The 26669-nt window shown below is 41.8% G+C and overlaps 1 protein-coding gene across 3 annotated transcripts in view; it reads right to left on the bottom strand.

The window, feature by feature from the left end:
- Window positions 1-21163, bottom strand: part of ZZZ3 (zinc finger ZZ-type containing 3) — a 62106-nt gene extending 40943 nt beyond the window's left edge. For 2 of the 3 annotated variants that reach the window (XM_056845596.1, XM_056845598.1), the window contains exon 1: window positions 21060-21115. The gene's annotated coding sequence lies outside the window, so the exon portion shown is untranslated. The other variant, XM_056845597.1, reaches the window with a different exon arrangement.
- Window positions 21164-26669: the final 5506 nt, after the last annotated feature.

Raw genomic sequence — 26669 nt, 5'->3', positions numbered from 1 at the left:
CTCCTTCCTGATCTTTCTGACTACCTTAGGAAGGATGGGAAGAGGTGGGAAGGCGAAGAGGAGCTCTGAGGGCCATGGGGACACCAGGGCATCCATTTTCTCTGCTGGATGGAAGTACCTCGTGAAAAACCGTGGGAGGAGATGATTCTCCCCCGAAGCAAACAGGTCCACTGTCGGCTGTCCGAATTTCTCTGTGATTTGGAGAAAGATGGATTTGTTGAGGGTCCATTCCCCTTCGTCGAACGTCTGGCGGCTCAGCCAGTTGGCTTGGAGATTTAGGACTCCTCTGACGTGTTCCGCCGAGATGGTCCAGAGGTTCTGTTCTGCCCAGGTGAATATCAGGACTGCTTCCTTGTGAAGCCTTGACGACCTGGAGCCCCCTTGCTTGTTTGTGTGTGATTTGGCTGACATATTGTCTGTTCTCACGAGGACGTGACGATGGAGAAGTGCGTCTTGAAACTGGATCAGGGCTAGGCGAATGGCTCTGAGTTCGAGGACGTTTATGTGAAGACCTTTTTCTGACCTTGACCACGTTCCTTGGGATGTGCGAGATTGGCATGTCGCTCCCCATCCCTCCATGCTGGCGTCCGTGTGAATCTGGATCTGATCCTCCATCAGGAAGGCCAATCCCTTGCTGAGATTCCTTGGGTTGTGCCACCACTGTAGGCTGGACCGGAAGCTCTGATCCAGCACTAGGCTCTTGTTTAACTTCTTGGTGATCAGCTGCTGGTAAGGCTGTAGAAGACTCTGCAGTGGTCTCGAGTGGAACCTGGCCCAGGGAACACAACTCAGGCAAGACACCATTAGTCCCATCAACTTGGTTAGAAACATTACTTTTCCCGATTTCGCCCTTAGCAATGGTCGGACGACAGATCTGATCTTTTGGATCTTGTCCAGGGGTAGGGAGACTAAATTTCTGTTGGTGTCCAAAATGACCCCTAGGTGGCGTAGGCTCTGAGTGGGTGTCAACTGGTTTTTCTCCAGATTTATCAGGAAGCCATGATCTGACAGAGCCTGCACTACCTTGTGCGTGTGAGCCTCCGCTTCCACCACCGATCTGGAGCAGATCAGAATATCGTCCAGATAAGGAAAAACTCTTATCCCCTCTTGCCTGAGGGTGGCCACCAAGGTTATAAGTACCTTGGTGAACACTCGAGGGGCGGACCCCAACCCAAAGGGGAGGGCCCTGAATTGGTAATGTTTCCCAGTGTAGCAGAAGCGGAGAAACCTACTGTGCAGCAGGTGAATGAGGATATGCAGGTAGGCCTCTTTCAGGTCCAGGGACGTCATGAAGTCCCCTGGCTGAAAGGCCTCTATGATGGACTTCAACGTCTCCATCCTGAACCTTCTGTACCTTACAGCCCTGTTCAAAAGCATCAGGTCCAGGATGGCCCTCCAGTCCCCGTTGTGTTTTGGGACTGTAAAGAAGACTGAATAAGTCCCGCTGCCAATCTCCACGGAGGGAACCGCTTCTATAGCCTGAATGGACATGAGATGGGTTATGGCTGCCAAGGTTCTTTGGTGCTTTTCCCTTTTTAGTGACCTAGTTTTCGAAGTATTCCGGGAAAGGAAAGGGCTGGGATCAGGGGAAAAATTCCTTATCACCTTTTTTCTTAGTGCTCGTAGCAACTGTAGCCGGATCTGGCTCTTCGTTTAGATCTAGGGCAACTAGGGCCTTTGTTAGTAGGCTCTGAAAATCCTCTGCCCCAAAGAGGCAAGGCTGTTGTTCCTGCCAAACCAATGGATTGTCTTCATCAGAATCAAATTCCCCTTCTTCTCCGCTTTCGCCTTCAGAATCGCCCATAATGGATGAGTCATCCTCCAGGGAGGCCCTAGTCTGGAATGCGCGGGAAGATTTCCTTGCCGCCTTTGTGTTCCAGCCCGACCCCTTAGCCTCTAAGGGGCCCTCGCCAGATGTGCCTTGAGGATCCCCAGAATCTGAACTCGTAGCACTATCCTGGGATAATTTCCCCAAGGATCTGAACAGAGGAGAGAGGGAATCGCTAAATGCCTGCAGCATCTGCGCCTGCTTTTCCATAACCCCCGTAAACAAATTAAAGGCTTCCCCGCGGGAAAGCGGAGAGTCTGAGGTAAACGTGCATGAGCCCCCCCCCCCCCGCTTTTGAAAAATGCGCCTTCCCCTGGCGGAGTACTCACGTCCGGCTTGCCACCACTCAACTTGCCGCCGCGCGGGACCCAGTGGGCACCATTTTCAAGCGGCTCGGCCGAGCGCACTTTCTTTATGGAGTCAGAAGCCTCCACACCTGAATCTGCGGCGCGCGCCTTTTGGGAGGCGCCTAGGCTCTCCGCGCCCGATTCCGCGGAACCGCAAAGGTGGCCGTTGGAATCCCTCTTGCGACTCCGCCTTGTCGAGGTGATGAGGGCTCGGTCGTTCTCCCCCTCGGAGAAGAGCTCCTCGTCCGAGTCGTCCCATTCGCCCATCATCTTGCTCTCCGGAGCGAAGACGGAGGAGTGGGAAAGGGGGGGGGAACGGTAAAAGAAGCAGGAGGGAGACTGTCTCTCTCTTTCTTTTTTTTAAGACCGAGGAGGAATGAGGAAGTGAAGAAGCCAAGGGATCAGAAGATAGAGGGAATCCCGGGTAAAAAGGTACTCCAATGGCGGAGTCTGTTGGCGAAGCTGCTTCCCTGTACAAGGCAGGACGGAAACTGGATATGGGTGGAGCTCCCGCCCAGGAAGACAGGAAGTGAAGTTTTAGTCCTGCCTCCCTGGGCACGTGATGGTAAATCCCACAGTTGCAAGATGCCTGGAGAGCCCAGAACGAGAACAACTATTAGCTAGAAGTCTATTGCAGCCATGGCAAACTGGAACTAAAGAGTAGAAAAATTTGGCCTCCTTTTCCCCTTCATTAGTCAGCACAAGCAATGGACCTAATTAAACAGGACATCATTTCTTGTGCTCTGTCATTCCAGTGCCTACCACTGACTGGCTAGCTTTTGTAAATACTTATGTATTTAGTAAATACTTTAGTAAGTACACATCCAGGTGATCTCTCAGCACAGCTACAAAAGGAAGCAAGGAAAGGGTTAACCTTTTGTCCCAAGTGCATTCTCCCCCTTTCTCATCAGTGCTATCCAAGGTCCTGAAAGAGCAAACAGGTAGGCAGTGGCAGCTTGCTGTTCCAGATCACAGCAAAATTCCTTTTTCTTCTTTACTTTTTGGTGGTTCCCAGCAACTTTACCCCATTATTCCAAAATAATGGCACACCCATTCTTTAGGCCACCAAAGTCAGGCAATGCAATTAGGCAAGAACAAGTGTCACAGGACTACAAGTCCCAACAAACAAACGTTTTCTGGCTTTCCCAGGCATATCTGTACATAAAGGCCCAATACCGCATTTTAAAAAATACTAACAGCTGAACATTCAAATAAGGAACAGTACAAGAGAACAGAGCTACTGACCTAGCCTTTTGTGAACAAAAACAAATGCTAGTGTCCCCATTTCTGATGCCCTCATGGCTCCCTGGGTCAGAATTCAAGACCAATACAAGATCATCTAGACATATTTAATTATCATGATCTTGTTGTTTTTTAAAAAAATTAAAACTAAACAATTAAATATATTCTACGGTTCTAATCTCCACATGCACAGGATTAATGCATTAAGACGACAACACAATTCACATAAGAAAATCATTCAGTTTTGCTTACTGCTCAATGTAATGACTGTTTTAATAAGAGCATTATATACAAAAATGTTGTAATATTTGAAATATTTTTCTACCATTGCAAAAATGAATGGAATAAAAACCTTTATCCTTAAGTCTAGGACATTCCAATGTTGCTCCACTAAACTTATCAGTTACCATTGCTAATGTTCATGATGCATGCCAAACATCTTATTCAAGAGGTTTACATTTCATGTAACAAGGAAACTGTAGAAAAAGATAACAGAATAAAAAGTATGAAACATCCCATTTATTTACTATGCATATGGGATAATGAAACGATGAAAGTCTCCTTCCTCTCCTGCTTGCAACAGAACAGGTAGATAAAAAAAAATAATAGATTTTTCAGAATTTATGTTTTACTGTTTTGATTACAATTTCTTTTAAGTCTGCTTTATATCAATATAAGCTCATATTTCAATATGTGGTATAGCTACAAAAATACATACATTGTAGAAGTTGATATATGACCTGATTAACAAAATTCTGACATTAAATTTAACATCTGATCCAAAAGTGGTTTTTTTTAAATTTAGTTTGACAAAAATAAGAAATTGGCACATGAATCTTTAATAAAAAATTTCTTATTAGCAACAACGTCCATCATACCTCAGGACTAGAAATTCACAAGAATTACAACTGATAACAGCATTTGTGGATTATAACTTTGGAAAAAAATAAATCATCACGTTGGATTAGCAAAAAATGAGTGCTGATTCCTTCTCTGCTGTTTGAAATCCATTTGTCTCTAGTCAACAATTCTTAATCCTCTTATCTAGTACTAATAACTTATGGAATAATGTGATTTTAATAAGTAACGCATATATTGTTTACAAGCTGCAAAAACATCCTCATAAAACTAGTCTTTACTTTAAAGGTTCTGGACACTTGAATCCCAATATCTATGCATGTTTACCATAAGTAAAGTTCCACTATATTCTATGGCATTTACATGTAAGTGTGTATAGTACTGCAGCTTTAGTTTTCAAGTAAACGATCCTGTTTAGCTGCCTTGCCTATGTAGAGAGGCAGTCAAGCAGAAATCTTTTGCCTTTAATTGCATGCAGTGCTTTGTTTAAAAAAATCCAGTACTTATAAATAAAGTGGTACCAGTTTCCAATCATTCCCTCCTTAAGGCTTGGGAGAGCCCCAAGAAAAGGTGCTAGTACTCAGTACTGATGAGTAAAGAGAAAGTGTGCCATCCAGTAAAAATGTAAAATTTTACCAAAAAAATTTGAAGCCATGGGAAAAAGCTTTTACCCCTATTCCCCCCCACCCAGAAGAAACAGAAATTTTGGAAAAAACTGAAATAGATGCAATGCTTACTTCTCTATCAAGCCTACACTAATTTTACTGCTTTAACAATATAAAATGCATCATTTATCATTCTTAGCATATAAAATTGCAGTATTTGTCATATTTATAGAATTTAAGTTACAAATGCCTTAGGTTTTCTTCAAACAAACTTGCAAATATAAACAGTACCTGAGAGAAAACTGCAAGCTGAGGCACCATATGCTACCTTAGGATATGTACCTTAGACCAAGCTAGATGCTGTCTTCTTCCTTTTGTGGCTACGGTACTAGTTAGAGTTCAGTTCACAATGAAAATTTCAGAGTTTTCCTCTGAGGCTTTGGTGCAGTTTCTGCCATAACCTCCTTCTCATCTTTTTTCCCCACAGCAACTTAGGGCAATAAGCTACTTTTTACCCAACCTGGGGGTATGTGTGTGACGTGGTTTGAGGGAGAGGCAAAAAGGTCAAGAAGTCAGGTCAAAAGAACAAAATGCATGCACAAGTTGAAAAACAATGAGAGCCCTGCATGCTCCTTGTGAAGATTAGGTATCCTAGCAGCAGAAATACATCTTAGATTTAAGATGTGTCTGTCTTATGCCCATCTCACCTTCAAAAGCATTTCACTCATAAAAGAGAAAACATTTCACAGGAGTTTTTTGTCAGTACTGTCTAAAATTTCCAACTATTCGAGCAGAAAAATTTGGGGTAAGGCCTCGGAGAAGAACAGGACTTTCCCCCATGAATGTTTCCATTTCCCCTCCCCCCGAGACTTCAAAATCTTTAAATCGAGTCACGACCGACTCATGGTGACCCCATGAAGTTCCACCTCATGGGTTTCAAGGCAAAAGATGAGAAGTAGTGATTTGCCATTGCCTTCCTCCGCATAGCAACCCCAGTCTCCCTTGGTGGTTTCCCAACCAATTACCAACCATGTTTAGCTTCTAAACTCTTAACAAGATTGGGCTAGTCTGGACTATTAGGGCTGCTCCAGTGAGTACCATCACAAACAAGTCCTGATTACATTTAATTCTAAAATATTTTGGTTGTGTTCCTAGTTTACATGAAAGTTCTACTCAGAACAATTTCAATGGCCTTATTACTATAAAACTGGCTGGTTTTTAATTCTGTGCTATAAAACTATCAATATGGTTGCAAACAGGTTTTAACATACAATGTACTTGGCTATATTCCCACCAAACAGTATTTCTAACACCTGTGGAATTTCAGCTTTCATGTTTTAAAAAACTTTAGGGAATGTAACCATAATTAAACTAGATTTCTAGCTCTGCTAGTGTGGACCAATTGTGCAGAGCCCAGCAGGGGTTCTTAACCTGTGGTTTCCATGGCTTCAGGGGGGTCTGTGAACCAGGCATTAAAAAATGATTTCCCCCTTTGATTTCCTTTCCGTTACTCTGAAAATTCTCTTACTGTAAAAGATCATCCAGTGAACACCATGACAGAGTCTCCGAGATTCTAGTCTGAAACTCTAACCATTACACCACATTGGCTTTCATGAAGTGGCTACAGTAGTAAGCAGCCAAGCCTGGGTGAGTCATGCAAATTGAGTGGTAGCAAGTTACTTGTCGGTTGCCAATAGGCCTGGCTCCATGAGTCCTCTCTCGAAGGTCAAAACAACCCTGGGAAGGGCCCCTGCCACCTCCCCCTGCCTTTTACTGATAGAAACCAAGGCTTGAAAGCTAGCAAAATTGTTGCAGTTGCCTAGCAATCCCCATAAAAGCCACTGAGAGGGCATTCATTTCTCAAAGCTACAGGCACTGCTTCTATTATTTTGGGAGGTTTTAATCTCCTGGTTTTGTTTTGTGATTTCAGATTTTTCTGCAAATCTGCAATTTTTTTGGGTTTGTAGAAAGATCTGTCTTGCCTGTTCGTGACTCCAACCTCCAGATTTAAGTATCTACAGATGGGGCTGCTATCCTGATTGCTGCAATCTTAAGAACACTATCCTGGGAGTAAGAGCCATTGAATAAAACAAGACATAGATACAGACATAGACAGGTTCCACAAATTGTGGCTTGGCTTTGTAGCCAATTCATTTTCTAGTAGCTAGAAGTAAAATCCAACTTCACCATGACATTGCTTTGTAAAATAATTCCTAGATCTAACAGACCTTATATTGTGTTAACAAAAGAAAAACAGTTCTCTAAACATAAAAAAACCCACAAGCATGCCATATTCAGGGCTCACTACCTTCAATCTCATCCAAATTAATGAAACATGAAATGATGCTTACTTTTAAATTAGTTTTGTAATTTGATCTGTTCCCCCTGTCAAAATTTATTTTTGTCAGCAAATACATAACTTTTGAAATTGTAAATAGTGCATAACATGTATATTTTCTGGTGAAGAAAATTTCTTGCACAAAATGTGAAGAAATTTGGCGTAATCCACATCTTGTTTACATTTGGAGTTTTATTTGTACTACAAAATGTACATACTAGTATATGGTATTTAGCTTGTTACAAACACTATGTATTTGCTGTTAAGAGTGCCAGTGCACTGTTTCAATTTCTATCCAAAAGAATCTATTACAGAAGCAAAGAGGTCAGCCTTTCTTAAAACACTGAGTTCTGTGGCACCTTGAAGACCAGCATGTTCTGGTGCAGCACCTGCTGACACAGGGTTCTCTTAGATAGTTTTTCTAGATAGAGGGGTCGTGGCTTAGTCTAGAACTCATATTTTGCATGCAGGTCCCCAATTTCAGACACTGGCACTGAAAGGATCTCTGGTGGCATCACTGGAATGATTTATAGATGGTGCTGTAAGTCCCACTGCCAGTTATTTAATTCATTTATTTATATTCCATCTTTATTTATTTATTTCTTAGATTTATATCCCACGCTCTACCCCAGCCAAGGCTAGGCTCAGGGCGGGTAACAACAGCATATATCGTAAAATACAATAAAATATTCAGTCTATACAATATTGACTAAAACAATTCTCAATTCAAAACAATTTTAAATTAGAACAAATGGCACTTAAAATTTGGCACACAGGGGCTTGGCCAACTGAGCAAAAAACAGCCAGGCTCCCCCGCTTGCGTGGTAAACGGTAGAAAAAAGAGGAGGGGAGAGAGAAATAGGGAGGCCAGCTCTGATGGAAAAACCGTTGCTGCCCTCAACCATAGGCCTGGCAGAACATCTTGGTCTTACAGGCCTTGTGGAACTGTGTAAGATCCTGCAGAGCCCTGGTCTCAGAAGAAAGAGAGTTCCACCAGGTCAGGGCCGAAAAACCCCTGGCCCTGGTTGAGGACAGCTGGACACTCCTCGGGCCGGGGACCACCAGTAAGTTGGCATCTGATGAGTGCAATGCTCTCTGGGAGGCATTTTGAGAGAGGCAGTCCAACAGATACGAAGGTCCCAGACCATTTAAAAACCAGCACTCTGAACCTGATCCGGTACTCCAACTGGAGCCACTGCAGTTGTTGGAGCAGTGGCTAAATAAGGACCCTTACTGCAGCATTCTGGAGCTGGAGCTTTCAAATCAGTCTCGAGGGCAGCCCTACATAGAGCGAGATACAGTAATCTATCCTGGATCACATGGATCACTGTGGCTAGGTCGGGACAGGAGAGGTATGGCACCAGCTGCCTAACTCAGCGGAGATGGTAAAAAGCCGACCAGGCTGCAACTGCGACCTGAGCCTCCAAAGACAAGGAGGCATCTAGGATGACACTCAGACTCTCAATGGCGGGAGCAGGTGTTAGTTGCACGCCATCAAAAGCCGGGTGATGGTGCATCATCTCTTAGCTGCCCCAACCTAGCCACAGGACCTCCATCTTCGATGGATTCAGTCTCAGTCAGCTCTGCTTCAACCAACTAGCCATGGCCTCCAGACACCTTGCCAGTGTGTCCAGGGCTGCAGTCGGCTGGCCATCCATCAGCACATTGCTGAGACTCAAAGGAGATTACAGGATAAAGCAAATGTAATCAGACAACGTAAGACAACCAATGAACAATAGGACCATGAATTACAGAATTATAAAACAATGTGAACTACCTAAAGCAAGGCATACTATAAACAATACAAATTGTGGATCACAAGGTATAAGACAATGAAGTAAAAACAGGGTGGCAAGTTCAATAATTGCCACAGACTACAATCCTGTTTCATAGTAAAGGTGTCCTCCTGTATAGTTTCACTGAAATACACTTGTAATCTCTTCTTTAAAAAGCCCTTTTGAACATTACTGTTTTGCACATTCTGCAGAACAATACAATTGAGGGTGTCATTCTGACCTCCTCAGGCAGGTGGGAGCCACCACTGATAATGCATGTGAATGGGCAGCTGCCAATCTTACTTATTTGCAAGTGGCACTTTTAGAAGGCTTTACTCAGAAGAGCAAACTGTGGCAGAGGACCATAGTGGAAGACGTGATCCTTCAGGTATATAGGTCCAAGGCCATTAGGGGCTTTGTAGGTAATACTCAGGCACTTTGAAATGAACTCAGTAACTCAACAGTAACCAATGAAGTGTCTGAAGAATTGGAAAGACATGCATGTTCTGCCTAATGCCCAGTTGGAACTGGGCTGCAGTGTCCTGCTCTAACTGGAGTTTCTGACTTGTCTTTAAGGGGCAACCCATGAAGATTCCATGACAATAGTCTAGCCTTGAGGTAGTGTAGATTTATGTAGTCAGGTCAGCCAAGTCAAGAAGGGAGCCATCTTTCAAACTAAATAAATCTGATAGAATGTCTTTTTTGCAGCTGCATTAATCTGCTTCTTTAGTAATAGTGCTGAATTCAGTTGGCCCTAGGCTCCTAACTACAGATTACAGCCTTGAAGTCTATTGCCAGTTAGGATATACAGCACTGGTCTGGTCTGACCAATGGTCTAACAAAAAGGCAATTTCATATATTCAAAAGCTGTACTCCTATGCACACCTGCCTGTGGGTAAATCCCATTAAACTTACTAAGATTCACTTCTGAGTAAATATACATATAGTTGGATTGATCATCATTGAAACTCCCATGTTTGGAAATGCTTTTTAGTAGAAATCAGTAGCAACATGATGTTCTAAAAAAACCTCTCTATTCTTACCTGCTAAAAAGCAGGGACAAAATAGTGGTGCTGTAATCTCTCTCTCCTCCATCCTCTTTTCTGTCTGAGAAGATATCAACAGGGAAAGGGAAGCAGAAAGGACAGCCCAAAACTGCTTTTGAGACACAAAAAAGCTTCAGCTGAACATGAAATTAAAAATCACTGCAAGCCTCATGTTGTGAAGCTCTTAAAGGCACAGTACAGTAAATTCCTTTGCCTTAAGAGGAACTCACCGGGATTAAAAACATCCTCATTATTGGCAAGTTGTAAGTGCTTTTGTGGAACACTGTATATGGTTAAAAACTCTTTATCTACTAACCATAAGGGGAATAAAACAAATCTTTGTACACATTATTTAAGTGAATGCAGATGTCCAGGAGCCACATGATACCCAATTAATAGCTTACAACATAGGAATATAACTGTCAGTAGCTTCCAACCATGCAGTTAATCCCACTACTGGCATGCATCCACAGCTGCTCAGAAATATGAGGAAACATCAGTATAGTAATACTAGTAATTAAGTTGTTGAAGACTATACTTCTGCATGATTAGTTTTTGTTGCTTTCCTGAGTCACTGTCTCTGCACCATAGCTCCAATTACCACACGCTGCAGACTATACCTACAGCTATCACATCGAGCTCTTGTTGTGAACATCCAGAGAACAAATGGTTGGTCCCAGTCAGACGCAACATGCAGATGGTTAACTAGATTGACTCAGCATGGCAATTCCCATGTTGCTACAAACTGCACAAGACCAACACTAAACTTAATTTGTTCATGTGGTAGACAACAAATATGAAGCTGTATGAGCTGGGGCGAATCTGGCTAGTGTGAAACAAACAGTATTTATTTATTTTACTTCATGCCATTCCACTGGCTACTTATCAGTTACTGGGTTCAATCCAAGGTACTGGTTATCACCTACAAAGCCCTTCATGGCTTTTGACCATCACATTTGCAGGACAACCTCTCCTGTTATATTCTGCTGTGACCGCTTCACTTTATCTGAGCAAAGCGTTCTGAAAGTTGCAATCTGCAAATGGGTAAGACTGACAGCTGCCTGTACATGTGCTTTCTCTGTTGTAGCTGCCACTTTATGGAATGGCCTGTATAAGGAGGTCAGGAGGCTCCCACACTTCTGTCACTCACCAAACTGCATAAAACAGAATTATTCAGGAGGGCATTCCCATAAAGGGAATAAGGCTGTAGCATAATTGAATGCGGGTGCTATTATAAAGGACACAAGATTGTAGTCTATTCTATTTATTATATGTTTTATTTTACTCTTACTGTACTATTCTCAACTTTTGTAGTTCCATTTTTGCACTGTTTATGCTATATCACCTTAAAGGGTTTCTTTACACATTGTTTCTAATTTTTACAATCCTAGTTCTATTTTATCATTTGTTGGATATATCGTGCTATTTGACTACACTGTCTTACACTGTTTAATCTGCCTTAAGTATCAGAGAGAAAGGTGGGCTATAAATGAAGTAAATAAATACAAAATAAATAAAAGCAGCTTTCATTGTTCTTTCTTTCATTTTATCAATCAATCGACCTTTATTGGCAGCGTGAGGAAGGCTAAGCTGAGACTGTGTGACGAATTTACCCAGCAAGCTTCAACAGCAGAGTAAGAATTCAAACCATGGTGTCCCAGATCCCAGTTTGACAGTCTAACCACAGCACTACGCTAGTTCTGTAACTGTTGCTAGCTATTTTTTTGATTATAAAGGTAAAGGTCCCCTGTGCATTCCTGACCCATGGGGTGACGTCACATCCCGACATTTACTAGGCAGACTTTGTTTATGGGGTGGTTTGCCAGTGCCTTCCCCAGTCATCTTCCCTTTACCCCCAGCAAGCTGGTTACTCATTTTACCGACCTCAGAAGGATGGAAGGCTGAGTCAACCTTGAGCTGGCTACCTGAAACCAACTTCCGTTGGGATCGAACTCAGGTCATGAGCAGAGCTTGGACTGCAGTACTGCAGCTTACCACTCTGCACTATGGGGCTCCTATTTTTTTATTAGTGCTCCCCCAATTTTTTTGATCAGTGCTCCCCAAATTTCCCATTTTTCCATTAGAAAAACTGAACAAAAAAGTCCTCATGAAAAAGAACGAAAGGAAAAAATTCTTCTCGTCCCAAGCCTTCACATCTCTACATAGATATGAACACACCTAAAAGTTTAAATTAGTTTACACAAAATATCTTTACAATGTTATATGGAACACTAGCTCATGTTATATCTTCTAAAACTGCATCAGAGTTGGTCTAATTTAATCTCTTTTAGAGTAATGTAATCATACCTAGCTAATGAAGCAGAAATTTACACATGGATTACTATTCTCGCAGTTTCTTTTACCGCTCTAATTGTGCCCTATTTTTCTTTGAAGTATAGCTGACTCAGGCTGTAGAATTATTGCTGTGGAATTTAAAGCATACTTAAGACATTTCCTTTATTTTGTTGAGAATGATTTTTAGATAATTCAATTTGATGGAAAAGAACATTCTTATTGTGTTAACCAAGGTTTTTCAAGCTTTGTGCCCCCCCAATTTTAAAACTTTTCAACACACCTTTCTTTCCCCTTTCAGGCAAACAGACAAGGAGTTTATTCTGAGGTCACACTGACTTCTCTCTCCTACCACCCTTCTTCTTGGCATCCATATGGCAAGAAGCAGGTAAGACCTATTAATTCCCACCTGAAATGATGGGTGCTGTAAAGGCACAGAAATCTTCACAGAACGCAATGGAGCTGCAGGAACTAGTCTTTGCTGATAATGGGCCTAATCAAATGCCTAGAGCAAGCTTATCTTTCTATAGAATTTGATTTGCAGACAACAAAAATATTCACCAGTCACCAGAGCAGCACTGCAGCTGCTCACAAATGCTTGAGGACTGCCACTGAACACACTGCACACCTGCAGCATGCTGCCATCAGGTGATCTGACACTGGCAATATCCCTTATAAATCCCACAGAAAAGACTGGATTCTGCAGTCCAGCAGACAGCAGCTGTTAAAAAACAGAAATGAAAAGGAACAACTGACTAGATGGTGAAATTGAGACAGTAATCTCTTTGCTTCCATCTCTCAGGATAAGATTTGAAATATTATTAAGATGACAGAAGCTGTTGTCCTCCTTTACAAGAACAGAACATCCACTTGCTTTTTCACTGTCTCAACACATCCAACCCAAACACCTATCCAAATTTTGGTTATCTGTTTAACCCTGGCACTCTAATTACACACATTAAACCTTAATCAAGATGGAGATTGATAAAGAACATCAGCTATAGCCCTATTTTCTGAAACCTGAAATCAGTTTTACTTAAGCATCACGAATACTTGCATTATAGCTGAGTTTAAAGAGTTAAAAAGTTGATCAATAGCATCTATTATAATTCATTCATTAATTCAGGGCAGCTTCCCTCAGCCAAAGAGCCAATTATCTGTCTACTTTTTTAAAAAAAAATCCCTACAGAAAAATGATATGGTCAGTTATTGCCTGGTCTCTAATTTACCCTTTCTGGGCAAAGTGATTGAGAGAGCAGTAGTGAACCAACTCCAGGTCTCCTTGGATATCTTGTCTGCCCTAGACCCTTTTCAGTCTAGCTTCAGGCCAGCCTATGTGACAGACAGCTCTGCTAGCTTTAGTTGATGACCTGCATCAGAGTGTAGACAAAAGCCAAGCCTCTCTGTTGCTTTTATTGGATTTATCGTACAGTAGATCATGCCATCTTACTGAGGCGCCTGGAGGCAAAAGTAAGTATCGGGGGATGTGCATTGAACTGGTTTAAATAATTTCTCATGCATTGGACTCAAAGGGTTGCTATTGGAAACCAGTTTTCATAAGTGTGGGACCTATCTTGTGGGGTTCTACAGGGCACAGTCCTATCCCCCATGTTTTTCAATCTGTGTGTAAAGCCCTTGGGGTTGGCTGTCATCAATATGATGATGATATTCAGTTGTATATATCCTTATCTAAATCTCCTGGTGATGCGGTAGAGGTTCTGAATCGCTGCCTAGCAACGGCAGATACCTGACTAAAAGTGAACAAATTGAAACTAAAGCCTGACAAGATGGAGGTAATGCTGGTTGTGAAGGAGGAGGTCTTGAAGAACATTGTTCTCCCCACTTTTGATGGAGTTCAACTGACCCTTGCTGACTCAGTTAAAAACCTTGGGGTCATACTGGATCCAGCTTTACTACTGGAGAAGCAAATTAATGTAGCTGCTAAAAAGGCCAACTCAGCCTAGCCTGTTAGATGGCCACTTCCTTACCTTGATACAGCTGACCTGGCCACCTGGATCCATGCCACAGTAACATCAAGACTAGACTACAGTAACGCACTGTATATTGGTCTACCCTCAAAATCAACTCAGAAGCTCCAACTGGTCCAGAATACTGCAGCTCAGCTATTAACATGTGCTAGACAGAGCATGCATATTACTCTCATTCTGCAGATACTCCATTAGCTGCCCATCTGTTACTCGGCTTAGTTTAAAGTATTGGCTATCACAAAGCTCATCATGGTCTTGGCTCCTCTTATTTGTGGGACCACCTCTCTCTCTCTGCTCCCCCATGACAACTTCGCCTCTCTCCCTATGCTCCCCCACAACAATTTCGCTCATGTCAACAGGGACTTTTGCAGGTGCCAGCCTGCAAAAGGGCAAAACCAACAACTGCCTGTGCTTTCCCTGTTGTGGCTCTTGCTTTGTGGAATGGACTGACCGAGGAGGTCACGAAAGCTCCCACTCTCCTGGCTTTCCACAAACTATGGAAAACTGAAGTATTCAAGAGGGCTTTTCTGCACAAGGAAATAGGATTGCACTGTACAAAATGGTTTTACAAACTTGCTTGGATAAATGATTAGGGGCTGTGGTCTATACTGCTTTGTATAAGTTATTGTAAGTAGTATCATTTATGTAATTTTGTTGATTGTACTAACTCACTATGTGTAATCTACCTCGTCTCCATGTGAAAGGCAGATTATAGATAATGTAAATAAATAAAATATCAATAAATTTTGACTCTTCAATTTTCCCTATGACTATTTTTTCCAACCTATCAATATTCCTCACCTCACTGTAAATGGTTAAGTATAGTCCAAGGCAATGCCCAAAGCTGTTGAAAATTTTTGTATGGTTGGAATTATTAAATATTATTCTCTTGAGAGTTCAGACACACACAACCAGGTCGCTATGCACAGCTAATCAGAAATAAGGCTGAAATCGTCAGTACATACACCTAGAAACATGTGGCAGAAAATTATTCAGCAGTTGTTATTCCCTGGAAAAAATTTACAAAATCAGCAACAATGAATTGATGTGACCGCTAACACAGTATTAGGTAAGCTTGACAGTTTAAAAGAGGTAATATTTATCAGACGCTTATCCCTAAAGTTATGAATTTACTCGATTGGTTATGCAAGGCATATCAAAACCAAAGCTACAATTCTTATTTATATGCCTTCTCTCACGTGGTGGAAGATGTATGTAATTACCAATCTATGAAACCAATAAGCAATTAACATGTTGCTATAAGGAGAATAATGAGGAAACAGAGATACTCCTGTGCCCTCAAAGTTAAAACAAATGAGCGGAGAACCATTTCCACCATATATCATACACACTACTTTAGGTGCACTAAAAATTACTGTGTCAACAGTTTGCAGTCCCTTTGACTTCTTAGATTTAAACAGTGAGGGAAGTACATACCGCACAATATTACCTTTACATTTCTACAGGTGCTACTACAATGACAATGATTTTCACGAGCAGTAATGTACCACCAAGATAACTTCATAGGATATTTAAAAGGATTTGTAGTTCTTCAAATAGTATACTAAGTTAGTTTCAACTTTGCTTACAGCTGCTAAGATGGTTATTGCAGCAACACTGGAAGAAAACTGGACCCTCCTCCATAAAAGTCTGGTTTGTGCTTGGAATGTAGCTTTATTAACTAAAATAACATATTACCAAAGGATGCAATGAAATAATTTGTAAAGTACACATACATTTTGAAACACTGGGCAATCTCTGCAATGTATTAGAATGAAAAAAAAAAAGAGAAAACATATCCTTTTACTTTTAAGGAACTGTTATAATCCCCCTTTCCTTTTTTTTCTTTTTACTTAACATAATATATGCAATATGTGGAAATAACAAGCTTTGAATTTAAACCAGACTTGATACCTCCCAATCAACCAACATGTGTTTGTTGCTACTGGGACATACAATTAGTATGAAAATATTTTAAACTGTTAAATATAACTGAAAACAAAAAAAATAAAACAAATCAGATCATGTCTTATTTAGGGCATCTGTTAACTTTCAAGGAAGTTCTCAGATTCTCATCTGTCCAGAAAACCCTGGTCACTGTATTTATCTGGGAGTGACTTCGATTACTAAGGGAGACTTACTGTTCAGTACCCAAATACAGAAATGTAAAGACCCCAATACACTTTTTGTTTACTACAGAATATGCTATCTACCTTCAACTATTACCCATCAATAATCAACATGGACCTCTCTGCAGATGCCTATATCTGTGGATGAGGGCCATGTACAGACAGCAAAAAAAATTTCTGCAAACCTATAGGAACCCCTACGCTTGCAGAAAAAATATGAACACATTAAAAAAAGGAGGGGGAATACAAATCCCCAAATCAGATAGCAGAAGTATCCACAAGTGCAGACAACTGCTTCTGAACCAGGCAGCCATGAGGATAGATGGAGGAGGAAAAAAGGGCCAGGGAGGAGAAATGGAAGCTGTTGCTGCCGCCAGGGCAGCACTGCTGCAGGTAGGCAAGAGAGGAGGAACAGATGCCTAAGGGAACCACTGGCTGGACTGCCAGAGCAGCAGGGAGGGGGGCAGGTGACCAGGCAGAGCAACAGGTGGGGAATGGCTGGGCAGGCGGAGCAGTGTGTGGGTGGCAGTGTGCTGGGGGGGGTAAGGGTGCATTGGTGGGGAAAGAACTGCTGAGAGGGAAAGATAAAAATTGGAAGAAGTGGGTGTTGAGCACCAGCAATGTTTCAGTTGGGAGGGAGGCTGCAGTTGGTTGCGGGCTCCCTCAGAGCATGAACATGGTAAGTGCTCAGCACCTGCCTCCTCCAACTACCATCTTCTTTCTTCCTGGTAGTGAGGAGGGCACATTGAGGAAAAGGGAGGCTGTGGAAGGGCAATGGGGGAGGTGAAGACCAGTTTGGGAGTAAGGAGGGGAGGGATGATAATGGAAGAAAAAAGATGGGAGTCCATGGCAGCAGTAGGAGGAAGGGGCAAAGAAAGATAACCGGGGGTGGGGGGTGGATCAGAAGCCAAAAGATAATTTCTACATTCGTTTCTCATGGGTCACCATTTATTTTTTCTTACCTTTCAGATGGCAGAAATTAAAGGTACATGCGCTATGGTAGAACAGGGTGCACTAGTTTGAAAGTCTTTCCCTAGTACTGGGTATATGTGCAATTTTTTTATAGACAATGAAAATGTTTATTCCATAAATACGTACGTATATATACTAAGTAGTACAATTTTATATGCTAAATTAGAAATTATGCATTTTATGTTGTTCAATCAGTAAAAGAAGCTTAGATTTGATAGGAAAGTACTGCATATATTTTAATTTTTTGCAACATTTCAATTTTTCAAAAGAGGGGGGCAGTTTTTTTTCCATGGCTTCAAGATTTCCATAAATTTTACATATCTGCCCAAGTATATGAATCAGACTCTTAAAAAAAAAAAAAGCTAAGAAGGATAAAAAAAACTAGTAGTGGTCCAATTCTAAAAACTGCTGCAACAGTAAATAAACAAGAAGTTGGGATGAATTATATCAACTGCTTTATCAGTATACTGCCTTAAAGCAAAACTATAAGGACAACACAATGGCCACCGTAATGGCTTAAAACAGTACATCAAAATTAACATTAATTTAGTCCTACATAACAGAAAATTTAAAGCTTCCATTAAAAATGAACTTAATTTTTTTTCTAAACAAAGATTAAATCACTAGAGTAACAAACTTTTTTTAAAAGTGCAATGATAGGGGAAAAGTAAATGCATAGTCAGAGTCACAGCCTTCTCTAACAGCCCAACCCAAACACTATTCAGTGAATCTGTGTTTAAAGCAGCTTAGAACTGAAGACCAAACCACACATTGTACTGCAGCATATGATTAGGCCCCATGGGAGGGATGTCTGTGATACAGATATAATTATGGGAGTGTGGAAGGGAGAAGTTAACTCTCCCCCACACACTCTCCTTCTATCAATCTGGTACCCCAAGATACTCTTTAATCCTACAGTTGAAGCAGTTAAACCACCAGAAATTCCAATTCAGTGAACAGACATGAAAAGTTAATGCCCCCCTTTCCCCAGTGTTTCTGCCCTGAGACACATTCTTCCTCTTCTATCACTGATTTTCAAGGCTGAATTACACATCAGGGGATATGATCACAATGTACCATGAAGTCTGGCCCTAAATGTTACACACAATTTAGTCACTTCGTTTATGATCAACTTTTCTCATCGAGACTCAAGGAGAATTACAAAACACTTACGTAATTAAAAAAAACACCCAGGCAGCAAAGAATTCAATAAACAATGAAGTAGGACTAGGATTACAAAATGATACATACAATTAAAATTGCAAGATCATAATAGTGCTCTCCAGGACTGGTCCATTATACCACAATTCTAATCCCTTTCTAAAAATGCCCTCTTGAACATTTCTGTTATGCATATTCTACAGAATGACAGAAGTGTGGGAAACTTCCTGATCTCCTCAGGCAGGCCATTCCACAGAGAATGCACATGAACAGGCAGTTGCTGATCTTACCCATTTGCTGAGTAGCACCTTCAGAAGGCTTGCTCAGATGAGCAAAGATGTCATGGTACAGCATAGTGAGAGAGGTGGTCTTGATGGTACATGGATCCAAGGCTATTAATTGGTTTGTAGGTGACAACCAGTAACTTGAACTGAATCTGGTAACTGATGAGTAACCACTGGATCAAATTCCCATCAAACATGGGAAGTGTTTCAAGACTTCACCCTTCCCAACAAGCATCACTTCTCTCTTGTCCGGATTCAGGTCCAATGTGTTCACCCTCAAACAATGAACCACAGCAGTAAGAAAATGACTCAGGACCTCAACATCATCTCTGGGGCATTGGATAAAGAAATATAGAGCTGGGTGTCATCAGCATATTGATAACAATCTACTTCAAAACTACAAATGATTTCTTCTGAGGAGATAACAGAGATTAAATAACATGGGGTATAACACTGAGCCCTGTGGAACCCCACAAAGCTGTCCTCCCTGATGACAACTAATCTCCTACAGTAACCCTCTGAGTCCAGTCAATAAAGAACAATTTAAACCATTCCAAAGCACTTCCCCTACTCCTGCCTCCAGGTATTTCTACCAGATAGTATGTAATATGCTAGCACATGTAATAAAATATGTCTTCATTTAAAAGGTGTATGGAGAGGATAAATGAAGAATGGGGAGTGTGGTGCTGAAGACTTCACATAACTTTCACCCTACTGATGGGTTTCAGATATGAGTTTGGAGGAAATACACATATCTGAAACCCCATTATTAGGGATCAAACAATATCAATGTACCTAAAACAACAGCATTGCATCACATTTGCTAAAAGGTGTCTACTAAATATTGTCGAAGGCTTTCAGAGTTCATTGGTTCTTTTAGGTTATCCGGGCTGTGTTACTCCTCTGAAGATGCCTGCCACAGCTGCTGGCGAAACGTCAGGAAAGAAAATACCAAGACCACAGTCACACAGCCCGGATAACCTACAAGAACCGGTGTCTATTAACTCTCAGAATCTTACACTATTACCTAAATATTTTATTTTAGCATGGAACTGTTGTCTTTTGCAGTGCATTACAAACTTTATAATTGTTGCAAATCTATCTGTGATTTAACAGAATTAAAATTACTCCTTTAATTGTACTTAAATAGCAGAAATGCGAGAAGTTACATGACAGCCAGATTAACCCAACAGCATTCTGCTGTTGCACTTTTGCCAACTGGACTAAATTACAAGACACAAATCTAGTATAACCATAGTTACAACAAGCCTCATTAAATTTTTGATGGGGAAAAATCTCTGAGAAAGAAGAGAGTCAGTACTGCACAAACTAGGTGACTGTACAGGTAAGATTGAAAAAAGGAAGCACGTTGTGTACTATAGTGTGTCAAACACACCTAAATCAAACAACAAATTGAACGGGGAGTGTGCATTCACATATCAGAGACTAGTTAATCAGGCACATAACCGTGGCAAGGAAGATACAGGTAGTGAAGTATATTGTGAAAAGGAAGTGGTCACAACTATGCTTTCAGATACAAGCAACATCACTAGTATTTAAAAAGCGTGTTCTGCTTGCACTACCTTCTTTCAAAACACCCTGCAATTAGTGGTTAAAAAGAAGTTTTAAGGCCAGTAAGTTATAACAGAACAGAGCACCTCAAAGCAAATAAGACTCACTGAGGCAGGAATGTGGAGCACAGAAAAGGCTGAACATGAAAACTATGCGACTCTGTTCACTAAAGAAATAAACAATGTGGGAAGTTGCAATGCAGAGGAACTGCATGGTCCCGACTAGATACTTTGCAGCAAAGCACTGAGTGTTAGCGGGTACACCAGGGCAGGACTATCTTTATAGGAGAAAGGGCCAAGGGTGGCCGCAGGCATCGGGCGAAGTCGAAGACGGCGAATCCTGGGCTGGAGAGCAGTGCCGGCGACAACGGGGGGAGCCACAAGTCTATGTGGGACACTGTGGTGGGGACGGCGTAGAGCCGCAGGGCAGACTTAGGACTGTGGGGGGGGGAGGGGAAAAGCCCGACGCGCACAAAACTCTATCAAGTCCAACTCCCCGTAATGTTCCGCCTCGCGCGTCGACGGAGCAAGAGGCCGGCTCTAAAGACTCCCTTCCCACCGCACCGCCCTCCCGCCTTCGCTCGCTCACCCGCCTCCCTCCCGGTTTACCCGTTACCCATTACCCATCACTCCCAGCGCAGCGCCGCCATCCTGCCTCCGGCCAACTCCCACGGGAAGGGGACTGACCTCGCGAGAACTCCCACTTCACCCCTCCCGGGAACCAACATGGCGGCAGCGACGCGCACGTGTCCGCGTCCCAGAGACACAACAGCGCCCGCGACCCTCGTGCGTGCGTGCTCGCGCACGCGAAGGGTGGCAACAGAGGGAGCGGGTGATGATATCGTCACGCAAGCGCACAACCCCCCCACCACCACCACCCCCGCTCTGTTGGAACTGCCGGGATTCGAACGAGGCGCGCGAGCCTCCTCCCGCACGCGCTGGTCACGTGGGGCTATAATACCAGCCGCCTCGTCTTTTCTTCCCTCCTCCCCTCGCGCGAACTCAGCACCATCCGGGTTCTTCTGCCTCGCTTAGCTTTATTTCTCTTTCCCCCCCCCCCCCACTGCCGCCGCCCTCGCACCCGAGAAAGGAGCTCTGACCTGGTTGCCGGGAGACGAAGAACTTAGTCCGTTGGAAACGAAGCCATCGCTTCTTTCCCCCCCCCTTCGCTCTCACGCAGCCCCCACCAGACGTCAGCGCCTGTTCCCCCCCCCCCCCAACACAGCGCCTGCTTGGTTCCCCTCAGCGTCGCTATGCAGCTCCTCTTCCGCTTCCTACCCCTCCCCCCTCCAATCCCCTGTGCAGCGAGCAAGAGGGGGCCGCTCCCTGCAGCTCCCCCTGCTGGTTAGACGAGAGGGCGGCTGATCGGAGGGTAAGACGGAGTCGCCCGGCACGAGCAGCTGAGCCGACAGCGGCTTTTGGTCCGGTAAGTGGCGAGTGAAGAAGAGCCCGCCCCGTGTGTGTGTGTGGGGTGGGGGTAGACCCTCAGACCGCCTTGGCCTGAAGAAAACGACGCGTTGTGTAGTATAATCTGAGCCACGCGACTCCCCCTTGAATTCCTGGGCTCTCTGGAGCGGGCGGGCGGGAGATGCTCGGCCTCTGAAGACAAGAGCGGAGCGGCGACTGCAGGTGAATTTAACATGACTCGTATTTCCCTCCTCCCCCCCCCCAAAAAAAAATACATCCCGCAATTCTTTGCCACTTGGCGGCATCCAAACCAGCAAACACAGTATAAAGCACTATAAAGAACAAGGAAACCATTCGAAAAGCGACTGCCTCAAAAATAGTTCTTGGTTATTCGTTTATTTTATTTGTGTTATTAAATAGTCCGCCTTTCTCACTTGGACTCAATACAGTCGACAGGATGGGACGTTCAAGGAACAACTTAATAGGAATTGTAGAACCAACCGGATGTCTAAAAACAGAACTGAAGCAAAGCATAAGTATTAACGTAACACATTAATTTATTCAAATATATATATATATATATAATAGATCCTAGTTTCAGCAAGCTATACACAGTAGTATACAGTATAGTCCCTAATAATTTATAATAATATATAGTCCCTAATAATTTATCCAAGTAACCTTGTGAAACATTTAGTACAGCGCGACTATATTGCCTACATATAAAAGCCGTCTTTAACGTTTTGTGTAGTTCGTGAAAAGCCAGGAGAGTGGAAGCCTTCCCGACCTCATCAGGCAGGCCATTCAACGGAGAAGGTGCATGTATGGCGGTTGTTGATTTTACCCATTCTGGCAGTGGTTCTCGAGTGTGTGTCAAGCGTTCCAAAACGACACATCCAGGCTTGAGGGTCTTTTTGTTTAAGATTTTTACAAACCCTCCTTTCTTTCAAACAACCTTGGCCCAAGTCAGATGGTAATTTTGGTCTACAGGTGCATGCTGTATGAAATTACCACAAAGTACGGCCTATTGATCAATAATGCTATCAATGTTTAAAAATTTAATTTAATTCCATTAAGTTGGGGAGAAAGGAGCCCAAAGTTAATTTGCTAGTGGGACCTGAAGAATATAATACATTTCAAAATGGGGCCCACTCTTACAGTTGCCAACCTTCAGGCAGAGCCTGAAGTTCTGGAATTACAATTGAACCCCAAACTACAGGTATCAGTTGTCCTGGAGGATAAGGCAACATCAGCGAGTGGACTCTGACAGCATATCCCTGTTGAACTCTACCATTTCCAGGCACCGTCTTCAGATCTCTAGGGAGTCAACAAAAAGTTTTAAAAGACTAAATTCTAGTAAGGTGGCTTGGCTATGTTAGTCTGCTGCAGCCACACTAACAAGAGGCACCTTAACAGACTAGCGCTTTTACTGTATCATAACCTTTTATGACCCCAGTTTGTCGGATAATGATGTAACAGGTGTAAAGTGGATATAAAATTGCATTCGTCTGACAAAGTAGGATTTTGTTCACAAAAGCATGTAACAATAAATTTGTTTAAAGTGCCAGATTCTTACATTAAAAGTTAGCCACAAAGATACTCATATGCATTCTAAGCAAATATACCTAGAGCTGCAATCATAGCTCCACAGCTTCATGGAAATTTCATACCGTAGGTACCAAATTGCAGGGAACCTAAAGTACTTCCAACATGTTTTCTTAGTAGCTGTTAAACAAAAGAAGTTTCTTTAGATTATTATACCTTGCTCCCCTCCCAGTAGTGTATTACCTCTCCTCTTCCATTTTATCATAACAAACTTGAGGGGTGCTAGGCTGAGATAGGGAGGCTGGCCCAAGACCACCCAGCAAGCTTCCATGGCAGAGTAGAGATTCAAACCTGAGAGTCCCAGATTGCACTCAAACAATGACTAAGACCCTATGATTATGGCTGAACCTTCAAAACATTTTCCTTTCCAACTCCTGTGTAGGCCCATAAACAATTTCTGAAGAAATATCAAAAATAACGGGGGTGTAAAAGTAAAAATGAAGTATTCGTACATATCCCATCCAGTTTATATTTCCCAGGTGTCTTTAGCATTGCAGTCTTACGCTATGAAGATTCTGTTAAAGGGAAAAAATTAAGTGCTGTGACAGCCAATGATTCCTGAATCATCAGCCATCTTTTCTCCCCTCTCTGATTCTGGGGAAGGCAAAAACCTGATAGGTACACTTTGCATGTAAAGCAGTAGTCTGTGGAACAGCTATACCTAACCACCTTCAAAGATCACACTAATCACAAATAGTGCACTAATTAATGTCTTGCTTATATACGAATACCAAAACATACCTGTAATTGTAAACAAGTAACGAGTTGTGATTGCCAAACACGTAACTGAAGTTCAGTGAATTAATTTGCTTTGAGTGTTGCATATTAAACTGGAATTATTTAATTAATATACTGAAAAAACATTTCCAAGGATATAGAGTGTCATTTAGAATAAAACCATGCAAATTTAAAATGCTCCTAAGTGAAATGTAAGTAGCATTCTGGATCTGAAATGGAACTACAGTTAATTGTAGGAGAAAAATATTTATTTTAATGGTCTCTTATTTACTGTAAAAGCATTGCAGGTTGTTGCCAAAGAGAACAGGCGCATCACTGCCATCCTAAGCACAGTCACACCCTTCTAAGTCCACTGAAATCAATGGACTTCAAAGGATGTAACTCTGCTTAGGATAGTATTGTAAGATTAGATAACCAGTAGGACTTTGCAGAATTTTGTTTGTCTTATTCATCATATCTTAACACTAACAAAAACTTGTTGAGTGAACATCAAACCAAATGAAGAGAATATTCTTGTTTCATATGCCTAAAGTACCATTTTACATCAGAATTGGAACTGATTGTCAAGCAATATTAAAATGTGTTACAAGAATTAAATCTGAAATTTTTAAAACATGTCTTTTGTTATATTTGGAAAACTGCTAACAGATCATGTTTCAGATTAAGATCCCTCTATGTAATGTATATTTCTATGTATTTGCTAGGGTATGGTTGGAAGCCGCATTGTACAGCAAGTTTGCTAAGGCTAAGCAAGTCTAGGTTTGATTAGTGTCAAGATGTAAAACCTCATGAGAATCCTATGCATGCTTTGTTGGATTCCATGATGGGAGAAATATTGAAGTAACAATATATATGTAATGACTTGGAAAGCCCAACAAACCTCAATAAACTCATCTCCCTTTGTACCACCACAACCATTATGATCAAGAAAAAAAAAGTAAAGTTGCTGTGTAAGTGCTAGTTTTTAATAGCAAGGGGGAAGAGCTGAACTGAAATCCAAATATTACCTTTTATGAGGACTGACCAAACTGTGCAACCTTTCAAATTCTTCAGAGCTCTTTATCAGGATACATGATAAAAAAACAAAAAGGGTAGGGATGTTTCTGGTCATGATGTTATGGCAGGGGTCCTCAACACAGTGCTTGCAATGCCAGGGTGCCCACCAACAACTTTACTGGCACCCATCAAGTATGTTTAGAAAGTGGGTGGCGTTATGTGGGGCTCTTGCTCAGCAGGGATTCCATTTGGCCACTGGAGAGCTGATTGGCTGGGCAGATTAAAACAGTGTTTCAGCTGCCACATCATCGTTGGTTTTATTCTCTCACTTCTCTTTCCAAGTGTGTTTTACAAATTACCCTTCTTCTCCCCTACCACTGGGCTGCCTGTGTTTGGGTGGTTCCTCAAAATCTTTACATAAGTAAGCAGATTTTTTGGGGGGGGGGGCACATTTTTATCTCACCTTTCCTTTGAGGAACTCGGGGTACCATATGTGGTTGTTCCTCCATGTTATCCTCACAACAATCTTGTCAGGTAGGTTAGGCTGAGAATGTTTGATCAGCTCAAGATTACCCAAAGAGCTTCATGGATGAGGGGATTTGAACCAAGATTTCCAAAGTCTGAGCCCAATATTCTAAACCAGTACTCAACATTGGCTATTTGAAAAAACAGCATGGATTTTGTATTGACTCCAGTAATTTGTTTTCTACGGATTTTAATTCAACCAAATACTGTCATAACTTAACAATGGGAAATCCTCATAAAATAAATTAAGGTTACAGTCCTATGTAAGCAAAGTAACATCCCTTAAACTCAGTGAGCCTTCTCAAACACATATAGGATACGGCTGCATGATTCATTAGTAAAAATGTATCACAGTGGTTTAAAAATACAGTGGTAACTGAAAGTGTCTTACAATTCATTAGTAAGACACGCATAATACAACTATAGGAGAGCGGCTATGGTAATCACATTTTAAGTTTTGTAAAACCCAATAAATTTCTAACCCTTAGCAATTTAGGAATATGCATAATATTAATTGTTATTTTCTTTAAAAAGAAAAAGGAGAAATCTAAGAAATCTTATATAAAGGTGCAAAGATTATCTGATTTTTCTGAACAGTGGTATATAGGGTGCTTCAGTGATTTCACTACTGTTGTCCAGTTATTTTAACATTTAGTGAATATTTAATTAAATTATTTTGACAACACTTTACCTTTTTAAATGTGTAGATATTTTACGATGAAAATGTAAGTGAAACTCACTTCATCCATTTATAATGAAAAGCATACACTTTCAATAAATGTTTAGAATACTATAGGATAAAACAGAGTTACTCAAAATGAATTAATTTATTGTAACTAGGCTACATAGCCTTGGACCCATTTCTGCTGGCAGAAGGGTAATCTGAAGATAGGGTTGCCAACCTCCAGGTACTAGCTGGAGATCTCCTGCTATTACAACCGATCTCCAGCCAATAGAGATCA

Source organism: Euleptes europaea, chromosome 2 (assembly GCF_029931775.1).
Source record: "Euleptes europaea isolate rEulEur1 chromosome 2, rEulEur1.hap1, whole genome shotgun sequence".
NCBI classification, from domain to species: Eukaryota; Metazoa; Chordata; class Lepidosauria; order Squamata; family Sphaerodactylidae; genus Euleptes; species Euleptes europaea.
Note: the sequence above shows the minus strand (reverse complement) of the source record. Positions and strands in the feature narration are given on the sequence as shown.